The sequence below is a fragment of the Ambystoma mexicanum genome, chromosome 13, assembly GCF_040938575.1.
Source record: "Ambystoma mexicanum isolate Mex_15411 chromosome 13, UKY_AmexF1_1, whole genome shotgun sequence".
NCBI lineage: Eukaryota > Metazoa > Chordata > Amphibia > Caudata > Ambystomatidae > Ambystoma > Ambystoma mexicanum.
The window spans coordinates 747,673,902-747,698,184 of NC_090938.1; positions in this window are offsets into that span (position 1 = coordinate 747,673,902).

Genomic DNA, 24,283 nt, shown 5'->3' on the forward strand with positions numbered 1-24,283 from the left:
GCAACAGGCAGACGATGTCAGTGTAGCCCACAAGTGGATAGAGGCGGGAACGAGGGCCCAGGGCTGTTCTGTGACTTCTGGGTTATGGGAGATTCAGTACAAGGTCTCCAGGGGCAAGGTGAAGCCTTTCTTCTGCCCTATCCAATGTAAGGAAGGCATGGTATCAACAGTAAGACGGACACAAGTGACCACAGTTCAAGGGTGTTTATTGAACTTCAACAATGGTGTGATGAATGTCTATCTAACCCTAAATCTACAGATGGGAGCAAGCTACGACCATCAAAAAATAATAATGCAGTCCCAGTGGAGTCATGTCAAAGTAAAAAGGCCTATATTAAAAAAAAAAAAGATTGCCAATCCTTACCACTAAATACAAATAGTGTGGGGGTAGTGTTCAGGAAAAAGAAAGAAGTGTTCCCAAAATGATATGTCAGGATGTTCAGGCCATCACATTTTCAGCACCGGACAAGGCGGTTCACTCTGGCTTCGGCACGAAGATACAGTTCCATGACCAGCATCAGGGCCTTCTTTAATCAAGTCTCTTTACTTCAAAGTCTCTTGATTCAGAGGGCCTGATATAACAAAACACAAAGTTCCTTTCCTCTTATACACACTCAATTCTTGGGAATCACCTTGGATCACGCTCAGCCCAGCTCAGATCCCTTTTATATCACACTCGCTACTGTGGATCACCCTCTTCCGGGCTCAGATCCCCTTTTCACAATGTTCAGCGAATACTCTTTCTCGGGTGACTCGCGGTTCACTCCGGATCCCCCTCAGCCGGGCTCAAATCCTTCCTCTTACACAATTAGTCTCCCTCAGCCGAGCTCGGACCAATTTCAGTTCACAAAACTATCGAAGACTTTCGAAGGTGCACAGGATTTAGCTTGACCAGTTGCAGGACCACTTCGATTTCCAGTTTCTTTCACAGTTGCCAACCCATTGGATACCTAACAGAGACCTTTGAATGAGCACCCACATGGCGCCGGACCACTCTGTCTATGGTGTCTTTCTTGGTTTCTAAGAGATTCAGTCACTCCTCTGGTTTTCAACTATATTTGTGTCGCTCATTACATACTTTTCACACACAGTTCTGTTTAGATTTCTTCATACAATGTAGCCGCTTGCAACCTTGGTTCTAACAAAGGCTGGTCTTGTATCAGTCTCTCCAAATAGCCGGCTGTGCTGTCCTTACTGGCGCTGCTTGGTTGTAGGAGCCAAGGACAGCACCATGGCAGCAACCGTTCCTCCCCGCCTTGGTTATCGATGCGGGAGAGCCGTGGGTATCTCCGACACACAATGCAGGTTTCTTCAGCTTTACTCCCCAGTCTTAGTTTTTTTATTTTCCATGGTTCACGAAAGTGATGGTCTGAAAAGGTCATTGGCACTTCCCTCCCTGCAACCCTCTCTGGTCTCGCCATCTTTCTCCTTGTATGAAACTGCCATTGGGAACCGCTGTTTCCTCGTGTGCTTTGCCTTGCTCAGAATGTGCTTTCGTGCTCTGCCTTTTATCCATGTGGAGAAGTGTGATGGAAGTCAGGTGTGTTTAATGATCAGTAATTGCCCGACAATTGTATTGGGACATGTCAGGTATACGGCTCTGGTGTTAGTCCGTTTTTGCTCACAGTGAGCTGTCCATGAGAAAGTGTTCGTGTCGGGAAAGGGGGTAGTGGGGTTGTGTTCCCAAGTATCCTACCTGGTAGGATGGGGAAAAGGTGTTACAGGGAAGGGGATACCGCGTCTCACTATCTGGTGTACCACTCCCCAAAGACCCCTCATCCAGGTGATCCTCCTGCACTGGTCCACTTCAGGAACTGGATTCAAAAGCGATGGCCACCTGGATGACAGATCCCTGGGAACTAGCAGGTGAGACACCTTCAGGTTTCTCACACCAACCACCAAGATTTGTAGAGGTGGCATTTGCAGGGGTGTGTCACGACCCCTATCCCAGACCCCCACTGGCAAGTCAACCTGCCAGGTAAGGCCAGGGGTCGGGGTTCTATTAGGGCCTCAGAGGCCTTACATCCTCTTCCAAGACTCCCTCAGAGTCAGTCCTGGCGCTATTCAATATGAAGAACATCTTTGAATGGGAACTATTTTTCTTTGGGTCTGCAGTCACATAGCCCAGAGGCACTCACAAAGCCCAGTTCCCAAGAACTGAGCTATGCGGTATAGTGTTTTGGGTGTGGTGGCCTGGGACTACTTTACTTGGACTACTTTACTGGGAGGCTATTTAAACCCCACCCAAGCACACAGAACACGCTTTGCGTTATTCTGCAGCGTAACGCTCACCGTGTCCAGTGTCCTGAATTCCAGCAATCCTTGGAGCAATGAGCCTGCAGAGGGGAAAAAGAACATCATTAATAGAATCTTACCTGCAAACTCCATCCTGTCATCCGTCCGATGTTCATTCCTGATTCTGCTTACTTGCGGGCCGCTTATCCAGCGAACTACATCTTCAATGCACTGCATGCTTACCGGAACAAAGCAACCTGAAAAGGAGAGAGGGAGAGAGAGAGAGAGACAACATTAGTATACGCATATCCACAGCGTTCAAGCAACGGACATCATGAGAACCTCACCTGGCTAGTTGCTTCTTGGCCGGCATTGTCCCGGAGCATCACACCCGCTGGAGAAGAACACTGCGACCTGCAAAGGAAGAGGAAAACACGGGTTCGCTTATACAAGGCGAAATAGCGCCGTGGATAGCGCATTACTTACCGGATTGCAGCACGCATCTCACGCAATCCATTACTGGCAGGTGCTCAATCCAACCAGCACGAAACGCTGAATCTCCCGCACACCTATGGAGAAAGAAAAAGACATTAACCAAAAGTAAAAGAAGGCAAGAACTGTATTGCATACAAAGACTGCTAGGCAGCAAGACCTACCTGAAAGACCTACCTTAAAGACACTTGAACGGGCTCGCACCAGTGAAGTAACACGGTCGCCCGCGCCCACTGGAGCCAACGCACCCCTGCCAAAGAGGGCAGGATGGAGAGCACGCCTTATACCAAAACAAGGTGAGGAGAGGGCCTGAGGGCCCAATCCAAGGGAGGTGGGAGACCTTACCAGAGACAGCCAGTCTTGAACCCAGCCCTTCTGTAATTTCAGGCTTGCCTTCCATCGAAGACACCACCCGGCATTGGGTAGAGGGTTCCAGGCGCATGTCATCCAACCAGGGCTAAGGGGCGTCCCCGTGGATACCAGGTGAGCGTAACAGAACACAAAGCCTACAATAACACAATCCACCTGGGCGCCATGGAGACTTCAGAAATCGATCATCAATTGGCTCAGTTATTGGGGCAGTTACGTGCCGAAGTTCATTCAGCCAGACAAGAGACCAATGCTCTCCGGAGGGACCTAGTTGTAACCAAGGATCGTACCGAGGAAATCAGTAGGCAGTTACTACAATCACAGGCAGGACAGACTCCATTGCCTGGAAACAACCCGCTGGCACAAGCATCCACCTTATCAGCCGCTCCCGTACAAATAACTCTTCCTGCAGCAGTACCTTTAGCATCACCAGAACGATTCTCAGGCAACCCCAGGAAGAATGCTACGTTCATGAATCAATGTCACCTTCATTTCCTTTGCAGACCTGGTGCATTCCCCAACGATGAAGCATGGGTAGCCTTTGTTTTGTCATACCTGAGCGGTAGTGCGGCGGATTGGTCGGTGCCGCTTGTAAGCCATGATGATCCACTGTTACATGACTTTGGGAGGCTCCAGGGGGAAATGGAGAAGCTCTTTGCTCGTCATACTCCGGAACAAGCAGTAGACAACAAACTTTTGTCACTCTGGCAGGGGAATCAAGACTTATTAACGTACATTGCAACCTTCAATAGATTAGTCTTTGAAGCTGGGTGGCCTGAAAGGAAAAGAACCACGTTGTTTCACCAAGGTCTACGAGGAGAACTGAAGGACATTCTAGTCCCAGGTGGTTGAACACCCAGAGATTGTACCGAATTCATTAATCTGGTTGTGCAACTAGACCACCGATTGCAGGATTGAAAGGCAGTTCGGTCTAGATCAGACGCTCGGGCTGTGTATGTTCGTCCAAGGGACAATGCCTCACGCGTGTCAGAAAACACAATAGAACCCATGCAAATCGGAGGTGTACGACCCCCGTTAACAAAAACGGAAAGAGACAAGAGAAGGCAACAACAGCTATGTTTGTGCTGTGGAAAACCAGGGCGCTTCCTCAAGGACTGCCCAGTGAAACCCACAAAGAACATTGTACGGGCCACAGAAAAGGACGATAGCAAGGAGTCGGAAAACTACCCAGCTCGACAAACATAGAGGTCAGTTTGTCAAGTGAGAAGAAAGAGCCACCGACCTCACACTTTGCAATACCAGTGATCCTAATTAACCACAAACAACTGTCTCGGATGCATGCCGTTGAGGCGTACATAGACAGCAGCGCAGTTGGGAATTATATAGATCAAGAACTGGCAACAGAGATGGATCTTCCCTTATGTTCAAAGCCGACTACAGAAAAGGTAAACACCGTGGATGGGACAGAAATTGCTTCCGGACCAGTAACCCTATGTACAGCAGGATGGACACCGGGAATCTATTTCCTTTGATCTCATCAAGGCACCTCAGTTCTGGCTAATATTAGGTACGCCATAGTTAGTTGCTCACAACCCTCAGATAGATTGGCGTGCAAGGAAGTTGACCTTTCCCGATGACTGACTGCGCTCCTACCTGTTATTACCAAGAGGAGAAACCGGACTTCTGCACCCCTGAGACTCCCAGAACGGCGGCATTGACACTTGGTGTGACTAGCAATTTACCGAGTGAATACCAAGATTTCCAGGACGAGTTCCAGAAAGAACAAGCTAACACACTACCGCCGCACAGGCCCTATGACTGCCAGATTGACCTCATACCTGGTGCACAAATTCCTTGTGGCAGAATCTATGCACTCACAGAACCAGAGATCCTCCATTTGAAGTCCTATCTAGACCAGTACCTGGCAAATGGGTTCATTCAGCCGTCTAAATCACTGGCAGCCAGTCCTTTATTCTTCGTTCCAAAGAAGGAAGGGGACTTGAGGACCTGCATCGACTACCGCGCATTAAACCAGATCACTGTAAAGAATTGCTATCCCCTGCCACTCATTCCCAAAATGTTAGACCAAGTCAAGCATGCCCAGATTTATACCAAATTGGACCTTAGAGGAGTGTACCACCTGGTCCGAGTAAAAAAAGGTGATGAATGGAAAACCGCCTTCTGTACCAAATATGGCCTGTATGAGAACCAGGTAATGCCTTTTGGACTTTGCAACGCTCCCGCGGCATTCCAGTACTTCATGAATGATGTCTTGCAGGAATTAATCGATGTTTGCGCCTTGGTCTACATAGATGACATTTTAGTGTACTCAGCCTCAGAACAAGACCATGTCAAGCACGTCCGCTCCGTTCTCACCAAGCTCCGCCAATATCGGCTGTATTTGAAGCTCGAAAAATGCTTTTTTCATGTAACCGAAGTGGAATTCCTTGGTTTCATCCTCACTCCGAAAGGCATCACAATGGATATGCACAAGGTAGACGCTATTCTTAAGTGGCCATCACCAACTTTGCTAAAGGGGATCCAGAGCATGCTGGGTTTTGCAAACTTCTACCGCCGATTCATCCCAGACTTCTCTCAAATTGTACATCTGATTATGCTACTACTGCGAAAAAACAATAAGTTCATTTGGACCGAAGAAGCAGAAAGGGCCTTCCAAGAACTTAAGAGAAAATTCACTTCCTCCCCAATCCTACGACACCCCCGTCCAGGCCTCCCTTACATCGTGGAGACCGATGCGTCTAGCATGGCTATGGGGGCTGTCCTCTCACAAAGGGACCCTGAAACTGGCCAGTTCCATCCCGTGGCCTTCTGGTCGCGAACATTTTCACGCCCAGAACTTAACTATGCTATCACCGACTAGGAACTCTTGGCCATCAAATCTGCTTTTAAAGCATGGCGACATTATCTCCTGGGAGCCAGACATACCGTCACAGTAATCACGGATCATCAAAACCAGCAATACCTGAAAACAGCAAAGGCTCAATCCTCAGGTCAACTGCGTTGGGCCCTTTTCTTCGCCGAGTACGATTATGTAATCACTTATCGACCGGGAGTTTGGAATGGAAAGGCTGACGCTTTGTCCCGCAGTCCCGCATGGGCATTGATGAAAAGGTATATACAACTCCGGATCCGGTAGCCATCATTCCTGAGGACAAATCTTAGGTCTTACGACAGCCCTGACACAAACAGAACTCCAAAAAGACATCCAGCTTGTGATGAATCCCAATACCTTGCTTGAATGGCAAACTCAAGGAGAACAATACACCATTAAGGACCAACTAGCATATTTTAGGGACCGTTTATATGTGCCCAAAAAGGAACTACAACAGCAAATAATTTCAGATTACCACGATTCCCTGATGGAAGGTCACCCTGGAATCGCTAAAATCCTCGCCAAGGTGAACCGAAACTATTGGTGGCCTACTTGGCATAAAGACATCATCCAGTATATCCAGTCAAATGGTGTGTGTGCGCAAAACAAATTACAAAAACAGAAGCCAGCTGGTCTTCAACCATTGGAAATCCCTCCCGCACCATGGCACACACTTTCTCTCGACTTCATTACAGACTTACCTCCCAGTCGGGGATTCAACACTATTTAGTCCTCATGTAACAGCGCCACGATGCCCCCGGGCTGACGTGCGCTTTAAATAAATCAGAATAAATAAATAAATAAATAAATTTAGTAGTCGTAGACTTATTCTCGAAAATGGCACACTTTATCCCTTTTAAAGGTCTTCCATGTGCATCCAGTTTAGCAAAAGTGTTCCTGGAAAACATTATCTGGTTACATGGCTTCCCATCGGTTTTGGTCTCTGATCGAGGTAGCCAGTTTGTGTCCAACTTCTGGAGAAAGTGTTGTTCAATGGCACAAATCAACATCCGATTATCCACCAGTCACCACCCACAAACGGATGGCCAAACTGAAATAACCACTCAAACCCCCGAGCAATACTTGCGGTGCATGCTGCACCAAGTGGTAGGGAACTGGAGAGACTTGTTATGGATAGCAGAATATGCTTACAATAATTAATTGCACTCCAGTACGGGACAAACCCCTTTCTACATCCTATACGGCAGACACCCACGTACTTCCGAATTGGACCTTCCAACCACCTTGGAAATGGTAAGGCCAGGGGTCGGGGTTCTATTAGGGCCTCAGAGGCCTTACATCCTCTTCCAAGACCCTCTTGGAGTCAGTCCTGGCGCCTGTGGCGCCAGGCTCATATTCAATATGAAGAACATCTTTGAATGGGGACTATTTTTCTTTGGGTCTGCAGTCAACATGGAGGCACTCACATAGCCCAGTTCCCAAGAACTGAGCTATGCGGTATAGTGTTTTGGGTGTGGTGGCCTCAGACTACTTTACCAGGACTACTTTACTGGGAGGCTATTTGAATCACACCCAAGCAACAGAACACTCTTCGTGTTATTCTGCAGCATAACGCTCATCGTGTCGAGTGTCCTGGATTCCAGCAATCCTTGGAGCAACGAGCCTGCAGAGGGGAAAAGAACATCAATAGAATCTTACCTGCAAACTCCATCCTGTCATCCGTCCGACGTTCATTCCTGATTCTGCTTATTTGCGGGCCGCTTATCCAGCGAACTACATCTTCAAGGCACCGCATGCTTACTGGAACGAAGCAACCTGAAAAGGCGAGAGAGAGAGAGAGACATTAGGATACGCATATCCACGCGGTTCAAGCATCGGACATCACGAGAACCTCACCTGGCTGGTCGCATCTTGGCTGGCATCGTCCCAGAGCATCACGCCCGCCGGAGAAGAACACCGCGACCTGCAAAGGAAGAGGAAAACATAGGTTAGCTTATACAAGGCGAAACAGCGCCGCGCATAGCGCATTACTTACCGGATTTCAGCGTGCCTCTCACGCCATCCATTACCGGCAGGTGCTCAATCCAACCAGCACGAAACGCCAAATCTCCCGCACACCTAGGGAGAAAGAAAAAGACATTAACCAAAAGGAAAAGAAGGCAAGAACTGTATTGCATACAAAAACTGCTAGGCAGCAAGACCTACCTTAAAGACACTTGAACGGGCTCGCAGCAGTGAAGTAACTCAGTCGCCCGCGCCCACTGGAGCCAACACGCCCCTGCCAAAGAGGGCAGGACAGAGAGCACGCCTTATACCAAAACAAGGTGAGGAGAGGGCCTGAGGCCAAATACAAGGGAGGTGGGAGACCTTATCAGAGACAGCCAGTCTTGAACCCAGCCCTTCTGTAATTTCAGACTTGACTTCCATCGAAGACACCACCCGGTATCGGGGAGAGGGTTCCAGGCGCATATCATTGTTAGGCAGAATCCTGTGCAGTTCCCGTAGGGAGCACTACCGAAGATTAGGACTACAGGTGAGAGCAATAAATCCCCTTTGGTATCAGTCTGTACCACAAAGATTTAGTTGGTAGCTGTGGCTGAGCAGTCAGACTTATCTCAAGAGGGAGATGAGCAGTAATCAGGGTTTACACAATAGGCCTACAATACTATGGTGCAAGGAAACACTGACCAAAGCTTTGTATTAAAAAGTAGATATATATTTATTTTGTACACTTCTAATAAAACACATTTATCACAGTGATAGAGCAAGTTAAAGTTAGTCAAGGAAAAATATACACACTCCCTAATTAAATTGTAGACCAAGTGAACCAGAGTGAAAACTGAGCAAAACGGCACAGTGAAAACCACACACAAGGGAGGGAAAGCACAAGTTATATAGAAATAGCTTCTTACACACCCTAGCAACACTTCCCATAAGTTTGTGAACCGATTATAAGCAAGACAGTGCATCAGTATAGGAAATACTTAAATGAAAACTGAGCAAAATGTCATTTCACAAGGTTTAGAGAGGAAGAAAAGGGTAGTTATAAGAAGTAGATGCACCAACAGAGTTCTAGTTGAGAATCAATCTAAAGAAGGCAGTTCTAACAAATGTAGCCAGAGTCAGTAGGCCTGTGCCAGAGTCAGTGGTACAGGGCAAGGGCCCAGGAGCAAAATGTTCTTGTAGCTGCAGTCAAGTCTTTGGTTAACGATTTTGAAAAGTTGGATGCAGAAGGTAGAAGACAATGTTAAGAGAGAGGGGCGGCCAACCCAAAAGGTAGGTAAAGGATTTAAAACACCTTTAGTGCTACCGCGAAGAAAGGGCGGCCTGGCGGAACAATGTACCTTTAAAATGAAGAAGTGGCTCCTGCATTGGCGGTTGTTCCTGGTAGTTCCTGCAGTTCGGGGGATCCAGCAGAGGAAGAGAGGCTCTCATCGTGGAGGAAGGTTCATGTTACTGCACTACCCAGGGATGAAACCAGCCGCGGTGTTGCCCGACGAATAAAAGGTACGCGCCTTTAAATGGCAGTCCGGGTGGACTGGTGCCTGGCTATCCGGCCTCCGAGTACAACAAGTACAGGGTACTGGTGATTCGACCAAGGGAGGTCCAGGAAGGCGATTGACAAACTGGTTGGCCCCACCAGCTCAAGGGAAGAAGGCTCTTGCAGATGAAGATCTTCTCTCGTCGTGTGGAGAAATGTGGTGAGACGCTGCAGCAGGGCTTCACCGGTGGTTCAGTCGTGGCAGATGTCTTTGGCTTCTCTCCTCTTCGGCTTCTTAGTTCCAGTGGCAACGTCTTGCTCTTCCAGTCCTCAGGACCCTGCTTTTATGCAAAAAGAGCCCCATTCATACAGCCTAGCTGTCACTCACACAGTGGAGTGGTCATCCTTGCGGGAGACCCTCCCGCCTATCAGGATAGAGTGCGACATGGGTTGCTGAGGCAACCCTGTCCAGGGGTCCTACTCCCCCTCCCACACAATGGACCCACCCCAGACTCAGTGGCGCCGAAAGGAGGGCTTCTTGGCAGAAGCCCGCCAAAAGGACAAACAAAGGATCCCCGACCTGGGTTAGGACTTTAGAGAAAGACACGAGAAAGAATTTATATTAAAGTTCTGGCAAATAAAACGTACCAGAGTAAAGTTAGTATCAAAATAAACCGGCGGTATGTTAGAGGCTGTCAGTAAAAGTAGTAGCCTCGAACAATGGGAAAATCCCGTAGGAAAATATTTCCGGTCGATTATTTACAGTAGTAACCACTGCCACCAGCCAGAAACTTTAGAGAGAGGGACTGTACGGTACCCTCTCAAAAATGAACATAAGGGAAAAACTATTAACCCTTTCCAGTACCTCCATAGTAAGATGGGTTGTACTGGTTTAGTTCATAAAAATTGACTAGTGAAGTCAATTGGGACTTTACATGCCCTGGGAGACAGTAGTCAGTCCCAGGGTATGGAGTCTATGTTTGGGGGTCGCTACGACACCCCTGTGTCACTGCACGGAGGGTGCTGTGTAACACATGTGAATAAAGATGGTTCCTATGGGGGTTAGAAAATCCCCATAGACATTAAACACAAAAATAGCCTAGAACACACATAGCAAAAATGTCTAAGAGTGGGAAAAGGAGTCTCACTCTTAGCAGGAGAAAAAAACAAAACCTTCAAATCCAGCAAAGCTGCTGGGGGACTCTATAGTTAAGGGAAATTAGCCATAGAATGCAAATTCTCCCTAACAATCATCCAACCAGGGCTGAGTGGCGTCCCTGTGGATACCAGGTGAGCGTAACAGGGTGCTGGGTAACAGTGCCACAGTTGCAGTAGGCCTTTCCCACTCAGCAGTTAACCCATAGTGTGCTTTTGGAATGGGTAAGAACAGCTTTCCTCTTCCTTGAACCATCCTGTCTTCAACTCTATGGCAGAGGACATTGGAAAAGACTGTATCCCCAACAGAGGCCAAGCTAAACCCTTCTTTCAGGGTCCAAATTTGAATCAAAGAATGAGGGGGTGTCCCTCTCCTTTTAAAAGGCAACATGTCACAGGGGATTGTCTAAAGCAAGCCTGCTGTAAGGTTCCCAATCCCTGTTGCAACACATGACACTTGCCTTCTGATATCATACCCACAGTGCCTTGCCTTCCAGACATTTGGAGGGGCAGTTGTAGAGAGCCCTAACAGAAATCAAGACGGTGGATCCCCTCTCACAGCCACCTCTCCCTTCTGGCTACTCTAACTCCACTCCTTCACAGGTCTACTTATTTCAAAGGCACTCCAGTGGTCAACACCCTGGTGGCAGTGTGGCTTTATGTCAGTGATGCATTTGAAGTAATGATTCCTAGGAGATCTCCTAGTGAGGAATCTTGAACACTGAGAGTAAGGTGTTGCCCTTCCTGCAGGAGGATCAAAAGGCACCATCCTATCCATTGTTGCACATGGCAGTCAGACCAGACACCAGTCTGTTCATAGACAAGTGTGATATAAAATTGCTATGGCTGTATAATTCTGTGCTTTTAGTAGTCACCATGCCCTAACCAAGCATAGCTTATAATTAAAGATTCACATGCTACCAGACTGACTAAAGCATACAATAATGAAGTTTAGAAAAATAGGTCCAGAAGATTAAAAAGCCACCTCTGCCTACAGGAACTTAGTGTTGCAGCACCTGTCGGGTATGCATATGTGTCATTTGATCCTGTCCTATGCCACGGCAGGCCTGGTGGTACTGGTGAGGGCGCAAGGATGCTGTCTCAACAAAGGCCTGTGTATGCACTATAATTTTGGCATGAAGCATAACCTCCCTTTCAGAAACCGAATTACCTGCATAATGTTATATAAATATCAAAAAGGCAAGTGCTTTCACACCCTTCCAGATGGCAATCCATCACAGAATCCCCACTGAAAGGATATCCTCAATCCGTACAATCCTGCTAGATTAGGAACCCAATCAGCCCCAAAAGGCGGCATCTGCTCCGTCATCGCCATCTGGTGAACAAAGAGCCCAGATGTATCTGTCAGTAAACCCCCTGCATATAGTCAGTCCACCCCTATAAGAATAATGGAGGCTCTACTTTGCAGTTGTTTCCAGCTATTGATGTAATATGTGATGGGTAACTGGATATCTAACTTTTTTGGTGCCCCACCAACAGCATGTTTAACAACCTCTGCATAGGCTGGGATCCATTGTCTACAGTGCCCTGCCATGCCCAGGGAAGCCTGCATCAGAGTAATCATCATAGGCTTGAGCCCTTTAAGAGTGGATTTAGAGCATGTGGGTGTTAACATTCAATACCCTATGATGTTGTGTCCTAAATAATGCACTCTTTCTCTACATAGCTGCAACTTCAGTTTGGATGCTTTTGACCCTAACTAGCTAATGTAGTAAACAATACTAAGGTATTTTGCTTACAGGCGATGTAGGAGGGTGATGCTAAAAGTAGTTCATCTACTTGCTGAACTAATAGAGTGCCCTGAGAATTTCTTAACAAGGTCTTTCTTCAGCTGTTGAAAGAACAAGGTCAGAGATTCAGTGTTGCCTTAAGGAAGGCGGGTCCAAGTATACTGGATGACATGATAACAAAAGGCAACCATGGATCTACTCTCTGGGTGGATCGTTATATAGGGGGAAAATGCAGAGCAGAGATGTATAAGTGTAAAGTGTGTCACAGACTGTGAGATACAGGACAACATAGTAGCTGAATTTGATTCTAGCAAAAATAGGGATAGCACTAGAGAGTTTACAGCACAGAAAGCAATAGGTGTCCTTTCCTGGCTCCCACACAGGGAGTATTGGATTGTTAGAAGGGCTCCTAGTCTGGATTAGAATTCCTCATTTCAGGAGTGAATAACAGTGACAATCCCTTTTCCTGCTTTGCGGCACAACTGATATTGGTGAATTCTGGGCAGTAGTTTGGACTGGCCAACTCCGATTTAGATGGGCTCTGCATCCTGAATACATCCCACTTCGCTATTTTGCATTGACCATAAGCAGTAAGGGACCTGGGATAACGATTCTGTGAGATCTAGAGACATAACTTCCTTTGGGTCTGAAACTTGGGATGGTACCCCCTGAAGTGCACCTAACACAGCCCTGGTGATACTGCCATAGATAATAATAATAATAAATAATAATAACAAGATGTCAGGGAATACTCTGTCTGAAGTGTAATAGATGGCATATTTCAGTTTGCAAAGGAGATCGCTGTCTGAATGTTATGTAGTGACTGTTTGTGGATACTGTGAGCCTGTGATGTCACATGGAGTGTTGCTGTGTGAATGTTGGAATCACAGGGTTTCACACTGAGGCAATTAGAGCTCCCCTTCCTGGGCGATGGGGCCAGTGCTGTGTCCTGTCCATACTCGTGTATATAACCTCATGTAACTGTGCCTTAAGTATCTGTAATAAAGCTAAGAAGTTACCCAAGAAAGCCTGGAAGTCACTTTATAACAATGGCAACGAGTTGGTCTTAAAAAGGATAACCTGCACGCAAGAAACTGAAGAGAGCTGAAGAAGCCTGCTGCGGGGGGTGCAGGAAGGAGATGGACAAGAAGGACAACACTGCCCCCAAAAGACAAGTAAGACCCATCACCCAGGGCATAAAGGGGGAGGAAGAAAGCCCCTAAACAGGAGGGATCCGCTGTGCATGAGGTTGAGGGAGAGCTGGGTCCAGGGGCTGAAGTATGAAGGAGGGCCATTAAGAGAAGCTCAAGAAGTGAGCTAGGCCCTTAAGGTGAAGAAGTCTGCTTGAAGAGTGAAGTCAAGCTTGTTGAAGTAAAAAGGGAAGTTGTTTTTTTTTCTTCAGTGAAGAAGAAGGGAAGGTGTCCCATAAGGAAAGAAGGGGCAGCTGTGCCCACAAGATGAGAAGCTGATATTCCCATAGGTGCCCCACAGGGAGTGTGGATGGTTTACGTGCACCATGGGGGCTGTGCCAGGAGAGTGTCTCCATGGTGGAAGAGTTGCAGTTGCAGAGCTCCGTTCACCAAAGCTAGAGAGGGGAAGCGCCTTATATGCTTGGTGAAGAGATGTAAATCCTAGGAGAAGAGCATGTTGTCCCTTTAAGCGATGGAAGGGACTGGGCACCGATGTTGAGTCTACCCCATTTTTTGGAGATGCATGGAGATCGTATGACTGCATCCCATATGCAGTCAGATGCAGATGAGAAGTAACGATCTGACCGTGTGTGTGCGGCGGTTGAAATGAGAGAGCTCTGTGAGGTGCTGCGGCCAGAGAAAGATTGATGACGTCAGGACGGCCCACATGGGAGTTGGCGAAGGAGTGGAATGCGTTGGCCCAATGTTCCTTTATTCACTTTCTGACTGCGAACGCTAAGCGGTTGTAATATGCAGGAAGATTTCGGGTTTATGCTGTTGAGCTAATGCCGAGTAAAGGACCCTCTGTGCATCCGGAGATCTCACGTAAGGAAGCGTGAGATAGGAGGAATAAACTGACACGGAACGAAAGCAATGGAAACGTGGCACAGTGCTGCCACTTAATGAGTGATGCCGTTCTGGGCCATAAGGACGGAAATGGTCGGGAGGGACCCGCGGATCGTGGCTGGAGGTGCAAAGAGTAGCGCTGCATAAGCCTGTTGGTGCAAGGAGAGGTTGGTCTGTGCCGCAAGGTGGCTCCAATGGGGCGCAGTGCAGACAAGGTGCATTCCATATTGTTTGGGACTATGGAAAGAAGAAGAAAGGAAACACGAGTATTTCAGTGTATAGTTTAAGAATGAGACACTGACAAGAAGTAATGATTCGAACTGCTGCAGTGATGTATTGTATGAGCGTGAGTGATTGCAAAGATATTAAAAAGTTAAGGTTAGATTTAACCACATTTGAGGTATTTGCAGGTTACGGGTGCGAGGCACCCATGGGCTCGTAGCAGAAAGGGTTAAAATGTGGTGACAGTTTAACAGTATGGAAGTGGAATGCATGAGTTTGGTTATGTTTGGTTTTGGAGTTAGCATAACCTTATTTGAGGAATTCCAGGTAAAGCAAAGGACGGGCTATGAACGTTGAGGTGCATTTAATTAAAAGCAACATGGACTTTCTAGGAATACGTAGGGTGTTAATGGACCTACTACAAGGACTGTTATTTCAGATGTAATAAGTTATGAATATAGGATGTTACAATGCATATGCATCTTAACTGAATCTGTTATAATGGTCTAGTGTAATGTTAGCACTGAAGTAAGGTGTGGGTCCGAGAAGTTGTGAGATGGGTAGCGCCCAAAGTTTGTGTGTGTAAAGGTAGTGCCTCTGAGGTTAGTGTGAAGTTTGGCATGCAGTGTATGTGGGTGAGTGCCTCGCTGCAATTGTTATAGGAAGGCAGTGCCTTCACTGGAAGTTGAAGTTGAAAAGGAGGAACCGCCTCATCCAATGTGAAATGTAATAGGAGGTAGCGCCTCCAGGGTCAAAAGTGTGAAGTTTAATAGGAGATGGCGCCTCTGTCAGAAGCATGAGGTGAGTGCGGGTGAGTGCCACAAAGGTTATTAGGGGGTAGTGCCTCTGTCAGAAGTATGAAGTGAGTGTGGGTGAGTGCCACAAAGGTTATTAGGGGGTAGCTCCTCCGTCAGAAGTATGAAGTGAGTGTTGGTGAGTGCCACAAAGGTTATTAGGGGGTAGCGCCTCCGTCAGAAGTATGAAGTGAGTGTGGGTGAGTGGCACAAAGGTTATTAGGGGGTAGCACCTCCGTCAGAAGTATGAAGTGAGTGCCACAAAGGTTATTAGGGGGGTAGCGCCTCTGTGAGAAGTATGAAGTGAGTGTGGGTGAGTGCCACAAAGGTTATTAGGGGGTATTGCCTCCATCAGTAGTATGAAAAAGTCAGGGTGGTAGCGTCTCCATTGTCAGTATGAGATTAAAATATTTGCCTTGAGTTATCTTTTAAAAGGTGTACCATGTTTCCTCGTCGTACCAGTGTGACCCTGAGTGCTATATTGTGTTGTGAGGTGTCATACCCCATGATTTGTGTGTGTGTGTGTGTGTGTGTGGAGTATGGTAAAGGAATGAGATGTGTTATGTAGTAGCATCTGTGTGTGTGTGGAGCCTGGTAAAGGAAGGAGATGTGTTATGTAGTAGCATCTGTGTGTGTGTGGAGTCTGGTAAAGGAATGAGATGTGTTATGTAGTAGCATCTGTGTGTGTGTGGAGTCTGGTAAAGGAATGAGATGTGTTATGTAGTAGCATCTGTGTGTGTGTGTGGAGCCTGGTAAAGGAAGGAGATGTGTTATGTAGTAGCATCTGTGTGTGTGTGGAGCCTGGTAAAGGAAGGAGATGTGTTATGTAGTAGCATCTGTGTGTGTGTGTGTGTGGAGTCTGGTAAAGGAAGGAGATGTGTTGTGTAGTGACTGTCTGTGGATGCTGTGAGCCTGTGATGTCACATGGTGTTGCTGTGTGAATGTTAGAATGTTGATCAGAGGGTTCCACACTGAAGCAGTTAGAGCTCCCCTGCCTGGGTGATGGGGCCAGTGCTGTGTCCTGTCCATACTCGTGTATATAAGCTCATGTAACAGTGTCTTAAGTATCTGTAATACACCTAAGAAGTTACCCAAGAAAGCCTGAAACCCACAGCTGCAGAAGGATTGGCAAGAAAGCATGCCTGTCGGTGATAGAACCTGAGGTAATTGATACTAGTTCAGTAACATGTTGTGGGACTGGAGTGTTGGAAATACCCACTGCATTAATCACAGTAGATGGCAGAGGGACAACGGGAAAACAATCTGATAAGGCAGACTTACTATCCTGTATCAACCACACATGAAATGGTTTGCCCATCAATAGTACACTTTATATAGGGACTTTGCTGATCTACAGGTATCAATGGATTCATGATGAGTTTTTCTCTCAGGCTGTCCAGGGTCTGATCTTCATCTGGGGCAGCAGGCCATACATTGCTCGGGGTAAATCATGGCGCATCCGGGTTAGGGAATTGAGTGGATTTAGTAGTAGGGGGTGAAAAGTTCCTTTGGGGTCTTTTAGGGCACTCATTTTTTCCAGTGACCCTCCTGCTTACAATAATTACAGGCTGTGAGGCTCACAAATCCGCTACTCTGGGGATCCTGTCCAACACCTTGTCCTCTCCCTCTGATGCTTATTCCCCACACCCTCTGGGCAAGACATTTCCATTGTTAGTACCTGGAAAGGTATGGATCCCCTACTCTATGCTCTACCAGGTAAACGAGCAGTAGGTGCATCACAACTAGCCTACACCTTATCATCCAATCCTAACATGAACACTCCGTCCACACCCTGCTCCCATGCACGTCCAACTCACAGAAGCTCAACCACAGCCCTCATCACCACCCACATCATCTCCATAACACACATGCAACCTCATGCTCATCAATGCTCATTCTGTAGTATCAAATGCAGTAGACATTGCAGACCTCATCACCACCCAACTTAGATGCACAATTTATCACAGAGACATGGTTCACCCCCACCTCCTCACACATCCTGGATGTACTACTCCCAACAGGTTACTGCATGCACCTCTAACAGTGCTACAACTGGTAACTAAAAGATTGGTGATGCGAGGGCAACCTGTAAAGTCAATTATAACAGTTATTGGAACGCAAAATACTATCTTGACTTGCAAGCGCGTTGCAACCCAGTAGGATGTGCAAGATTGGGCATTCTTACCGCTGGCAGCTACTGAAAACCTTCTTGATCTCTCCCAAAAACCAGGACGGAGTTTACAAATATAAAGTAATCTCAGGATGGGTGCGGGGACAGAACACCCAATTCCGGGACAGTCCTGACAAAACCTGGGCATCTGGTCACCCTAAGTAAGAGTTATCTTGGGAGGCGGATGAGAGAGACACTAGGGGAGGGACCTCGCCTCAGGGGGCAGGCTCAAGAGGGAGAAGGTGAGGGAGGGAGCGTGAGACAGAGGGACAGTCTCAGAGAGAAACACAGAGATGGGGAGAGACAGAGCGGTAAAGAGACAAGGATATATATATATTTCTGATGCTTGTTAATCTTCTTAGAATCACATGCTGTGCATATGGTCCGACATCCAGTGGTAACCGCGGCGTATTGCATCTTGTCGTTCGGGGACCGAAAGGGGACGTCGGCATAGGCGTGTCTGAAAAACTATCCCTATCGTGACGTGTGTAGTACCCAAAATCCCTCACGCGCCGAGGTCTCTCAGATTGGTTTTTTCCGCCCAGTTTACTGGTCGCCCTATAGCGGAGCTCTTCGTGAGACATTGTTTATCTTACCGAATTGTCGGTTTTATTCCCGTTAAGTCACTTCGCCATCAAAACATCATCGATGAAGACTACGGGGGAATCGTCTACGGCTCTGGGTTCCGACGCCTAAGATCCGGCGTTCGGCCTTCCACGTGGTCAGGCCTTCTGGCAGACCTACACAGTAGGGAGAGTGGGGCTCGGGGTTTGCCATACTGTTATTATGTCTTTCCTCTTTTCCACTGCTTTCCCTTTTGGTCTGGTCACCCTTCCCTTCTGCTATGGAAAGGACTCCATTTAGATTCTGCCCTGTGTGCAGGGTCAGATATCTGTGGAAAGACGAGCACACCTCGTGTAACGCTTGTCTCCCCCTAGAGCACGACGAAAGGCAGTGTTCGGCATGTAAACTCCTTAAACCTAAAACCCTTAGGGAGCGCCGGTTAAAGCGGTGGGCCGCGTACGGCATGTCACGCGTGGAGCCTCCTTCCCCTGCCGTGACACCAGCCTAAAGTGACGGGGGCACGTCGGATGACCAAACGTCCAACGCAGACGTTATAGACCTTGAGGCGGACACCTCTAAGTCTGCCACGCCCGTCCCCGACCCTTCCAGGCTCAACTCCGGTCTTGCTACAGGGATCACACCCGGTGACAGGGGCGTACATCTGCACCACACCAAGCACACAACCCATACGCCGTCCTCGACGACATCGTCGAAGAAGGCGAAAGCGCCAACGGGTCCACCGGAAATTTCGGCGGTGCCCACGGATCGGTCAGATCCGAAGCCTTCCCCGCATCCACAGCAGCGCCTGACGACTGGGCAGAACAAACATAACAAGGGCGCTACTCCCCAAACTACACGCGCTGATGTTTCGGAACAAGAAACTTCGACGGGCTCCAAAGTTTCCAAGGCCCGTACAGGCCCGAAAACTACGAGTAGGCCTCTACCCGAAAAGCCATCTGCTGGCCCTTCAGTGGGCCTAGTACCGGTCACGCCCAAAGTTATGGTCCAATCCGCTGAAAAGTTTTCCACGGATTTGGAAGACGATCCCAAAGACTCTTACGAAGAAAGACAGGTACCCCTCTCTAGCACCCTGAGTTGATCCTCTCAACGCCTTAGGGCGGAGAACACGGTTCCTACTCAGCTAGGTCCATTTGGGTAATCCAAGTTGACCACGGAGCAATTCGAGGGGTGTATGGATCGGCTGGAGCAATTTTTTAGGGCTTCTGATCAACCTCCGCCGAAAAGGACTCGGGTAGACCCTAACCCTCAAACACAAGACGTCCAACACATAGATGCCCAACATCAAGATGACTATCAGGAAGATGTCCAGATGGACACGTATAGAGACATCTATACAGAAGAAGAGGAGTCCTCTTTTCTTGACAACTATGGGGAAGATCAAGGAGCAACTGACAACTGGGAGGACACCCAGCAGGACGATCACAACTCTGATATCGTTTGCCTCGACTCTCCCCCATCCACCCCGATTCGACAAGCTTTCCCGGTGGATGATCAATTGGCTTTCAGCACTATGTTAAAAAAAGCAGCGGAATTCTTCAAAATTGCCACACTTGAAGCCTTGCCCGAACAAGATTTCGCGGAGGACATTATTAATGAAAAACCTCCGGCAAGCCAGTCTATTCCTCTCTTGAGCTCTGTAAAGAGACGGTTGGCTCCATCCATCTGAACCTGCACTGAATCTGCAAATGGCCACTCACCGATCTCGGTCCTTGGCCCAGCCACTCTTCTCTGCACTGCCTACCTGCACAATGGGACTGTCTCTGTATCCTACAGCCCCTTCTCCCGGCACTTACCTTGCACTTGCCACCAGCTGGCCCTATTATTTATCTTGTATTCTACTAACCATTTACTGCACTCGCCTTGCACTTGCCACCAGCTGGCCCTATTACTTATCTTGTATTCTACTAACCATGTACTGCACTTCCCCTCTCCCCTTCCCCTTGCACTTTTTCCCAGTCCCCCTACCCTTGCACTTGCGTGATCTGAATGACACCTGGCCTAGTAGGATCGTTGTCTGTTCTCCCCTTGTTCCCCCGCCTCGTCGCGCCTTGAAACACTTGTGTATAGGCGCGTTACAAATGCCATATCATATCCTTACTCACACCCGCTCAGACTAGGGCTGTGAACCCGAGGGTCGAAAAACTTTTCCGACCCTCCCCCACCGACCCGCTTTACATCAAAGGGCACGCAATCCCGGACTCGCTGGTGGTGACCAACACTCGCAAGAGAGCAGGGGTTCCCCTTGCCACGGGAGAGTCACCCCCGGACAAGGAGTCCAAAAGGTTGTATGCCTTGGGCAAACGGGTTACGTCGGCGGCGGCATATACGATCCGGATTGCTAATAACACTACGGTACTAGCAAGCTATGCCAACGCCCAATGGAACCTACTCCAGGAAGGCCTCCAAGAGGTTCCAGAACCAACCAGAGCCAAGCTTCTCGCCATTGTCTCGGAGGGAAAACTTGCTAATCAAAATGTGGTGAAGAATACCCTGGACAACGCAGAGACAGCAGGCAGATCTCTTGCACAGGGTACTCTCCTAAAGAGACACGTGTGGCTGCGCACGTCGGGTTTCAGGCCTGAGACCCAGGCATCCATTATCAACAAGCCCATCGAAGAGTCCAACCTCTTCGGGAAGGCGGTAGACGAAGCGTTGGAGACAGCCAAGAAGGAGCATGAGACTATTAAGTCGTTGCACAAAATTTCTCAGAAACCCTCTTCACCTCGGCGGTCCTTTCGAGGACAAGCCCGCGCCACTCAAAATAATTTCGGCACGGGCAACTTCAACACAAGTCAACCTTCCGGAAACCCCACCTACTACCCCCAGAGGGGTCAGAAGCGTGGAAAGAATAGAGGCAGAGGCTCCAATTCCAGAGGAGCGTCAACTGCAGGTCAGAAATGACCACCAAGTCCAGGTCCCCTCCCATGTCTCCCCAGTCGGGGGGCGATTAACATCTTTTCTCAAGGCATGGGAGGGGATAACTTCAGACCAGTGGGTCTTAAAGACGGTCGCCCATGGTTACTGCGTGGAATTCGCCCGACCTCCACAGTTCAGATCGCCGAAACATCGACGCCTTTCACCAGAACATCTGCAGATCCTGATTCAAGAGGTGGAAGCGCTGCTGGGAAAGGACGCCATAGAAGCCGTCCCGATTCTTCAGGTAAACGAGGGTATCTATTCAGTGTACTTCCTTTTACCCAAAAAGGATCTTACCATGCGTCCTGTTCTAGACCTGCGCCCAGCGAACAAGTTCATAAAACCCCAGAAGTTTTGCATGGTAACACTACAAGAAGTGATCCCATTGCTAAAACAGGGGGACTTCATGACAACATTAGATATGAAAGATGCATACTTTCATATTTCGATGTTGCCAGCGCACAGAAGATTCCTAAGTTTCGTGATTCAGGACAAACACTACCAGTTCAAGGTACTCCCCTTCGGCATAGCCTCAGCGCCAAGGGTGTTTACCAAGGTCCTGGCAGTGGCAGCAGCACACCTGCGCAGACTTTCATTTCCAGTTTACCCTTACCTCGACGACTGGCTCATCACGGGGGACTCATTCGACGTTTGTTTTTCGAACACCCAAAAAACAGTAGACCTCCTGTTCAGCCTGGGATTTTCTATCAACGAAAAGAAATCCAGCTTGGTCCCCAGCCAAGTAAAACAGTTCCTAGGGGCTCTAATTCGGACGGAAGACGGTCTAGTCTTCCCTTCCAGCGATAGGGTTCAGAACATGCTCTCTCAGGTTCCTCAGTATGTAGCCGGTCGAGAGGTGACGGTACGCAAAGCCATGCGTTTGCTCGGGATGATGGCGTCATGCATATACTTGGTTCCCCACGCGCGGCTGCGCATGCGTCCCATACAAGAGTGGCTCAACAGCCAGTGGTGTCAGGCCAGCGGACAATGGGAAGATCTGTTAGTTGTCACGCCAGCCCTCGTTCTCTCTCTGCAGTGGTGGTCGAGGGAAAACCTCTTGAAGGGGAAGACCTTCACCACTCCTGCAATAGAAGCCACTCTCACGACAGATGCATCTCTCACGGGGTGGGGGGCTCACCTGTTCTAACAGACAGCGCACGGAGTGTGGTCCCCTCAAGTAGCGTCCAACCATATAAACCTACTGGAGCTACTAGCGGTGTTCAAAGCATTGAAAGCCTTTCAGAAGCAACTGCTAGAGAAGACAGTGCTGATCCTAACTGACAGCACAACAGCAATGTATTACCTGAACAAACAGGGGGGCACTCACTCTCCAGGACTATCCAAGCTGTCCCAAAACAAGATGTTCCTGATATCCCAACATGTTCCAGGGGAACTCAATCTTCTGGCAGACGTACCCAGCAGAAATTTTCCTCTGCCAGAAGAATACGAATGGCAACTGCACGAAGACATTGTGTCCAACGTCTTCGCAGAATGGGGATTTCCAGAAATCGACCTGTTCGCTACTCAGGAGAACGCCCAATGCCAAGATTACACCTCCAGGTACCCCCAGAACCGATCCAAGGGGAACGGTCTCTGGATAACGTGGTCGGGGAAATTTGTCTACGCTTTTCCCCCGACTCCCCTTCTCAATAAGATAGTGCACAAGATGCACCAGGAACCAGTCACCATGATTCTGGTGGCTCCCATGTGGGCCCTCCAACCTTGGTTCGCACACCTGATGGAAATGTCCCTCTCCCCACCAGTCAAGCTGCCCTGCAACATGTTGTCTCAGGACAGGGGGAGACTCTGCACCCATGCCCACAAACTCTGAACTTAGCAGCCTGGCTCCTGAGGTCATAGAGTTTGGACATCTGCAACTCCATCAAAGATGCATGGACATACTGAGGGAGGCAAGGAAGCCTAACACACGTTATTGCTATGCCAGCAAATGGAAACGTTTTGTTATCTGGTGCAGTTCCAAAGGCGCCAATCCCATCGATTGCTCGCCTTCACACATTGTGTTATATCTAACCCATCTGTTAGACTCTGGACTAGTTTTCAATTCCTTAAAGGTTCACCTAGCGGCATTATCAGCCTACACCACATCACAGCAGAAAGTGGCGTGGTGGAATATACCTGTGATTAAAGCCTTTATGGAAGGGATTAAAAGAATGTACCCCCCCATCACACACCCAGCTCCTGGGTGGGATCTAAATGTGGTTTTGACTAGACTCATGGGACCCCCTTTTGAGCCTATGCATAAAGCGAGTCTAAAAGACCTGACTTACAAGACAGCCTTTCTAGTAGCTATCACTTCTATCAGAAGAGTTAGTGAACTACAGGCCCTCTCTGTTTTGGACCCCTTCGTTACAGTCCACAAAGATAAGGTAGTTCTGCGCACACATCCCAGGTTTGCGCCAAAATTTATTTAGAGGTTCCATGTGAACTAATCAATCGAACTACCCACGTTCTTCCAGAAACCTACTAAAATGGCCGAAAGAAGCCTTCATACACTAGATGTGCGCAGGGCACTCATGTTCTACATTGATAGAACTAAACCACTGAGGAAAACTAAACAATTCTTTGTTTCAGTGGCAGCTGGTAGAGAAGGGAACCCTGTCTCTAAATCAGCAATATCAAGGTGGATTGTCAAATGCATCACACTATGTTACACTCTTGCAAAGAAAGAACTGCCCTTCAAGCCTAGAGCACATTCTACTCGAGGCACTGGGGCTTCCATAGCATTCATTGCAAATTTTCCCCTAGAGTCCATTTGCAAAACGGCAACCTGGAGTTCTGTACACACCTTTACAAAACACTATTGCCTAGACACTCATTCTCAGGTGAGATGAGCAGTACTAAGGCATCTTTTTTGTACTGTTCCTTCTCACAACCCACCTCCAACTCCGGGTACTACTCGCTAGTCTATGCACAGCATGTGATTCTAAGCAGATTAACAAGCATCAGAAGACATGCATTACTTACCGTAAAAGCATTTCTGATGATTGTATCTGCTTAGATTCACATGCGCCCTCCCTGCCTCCCCGCTCGAGGTGGAAGGAACATAGACTTCTTACTACTTTCTCTCTTCATGTACTCACTCACTATAGCCTTGGGCTCCCTCATGGAGGAAAAAATACAATCGGAGGGACCTCGGCGGGTGAGGGATTTTGGGTACTACACACGTCACGATAGGGATAGTGTTTCAGGCACGCCTATGCTGCCGTCCCCTTTCGGTCCTCGAAAGACAAGATGCAATACT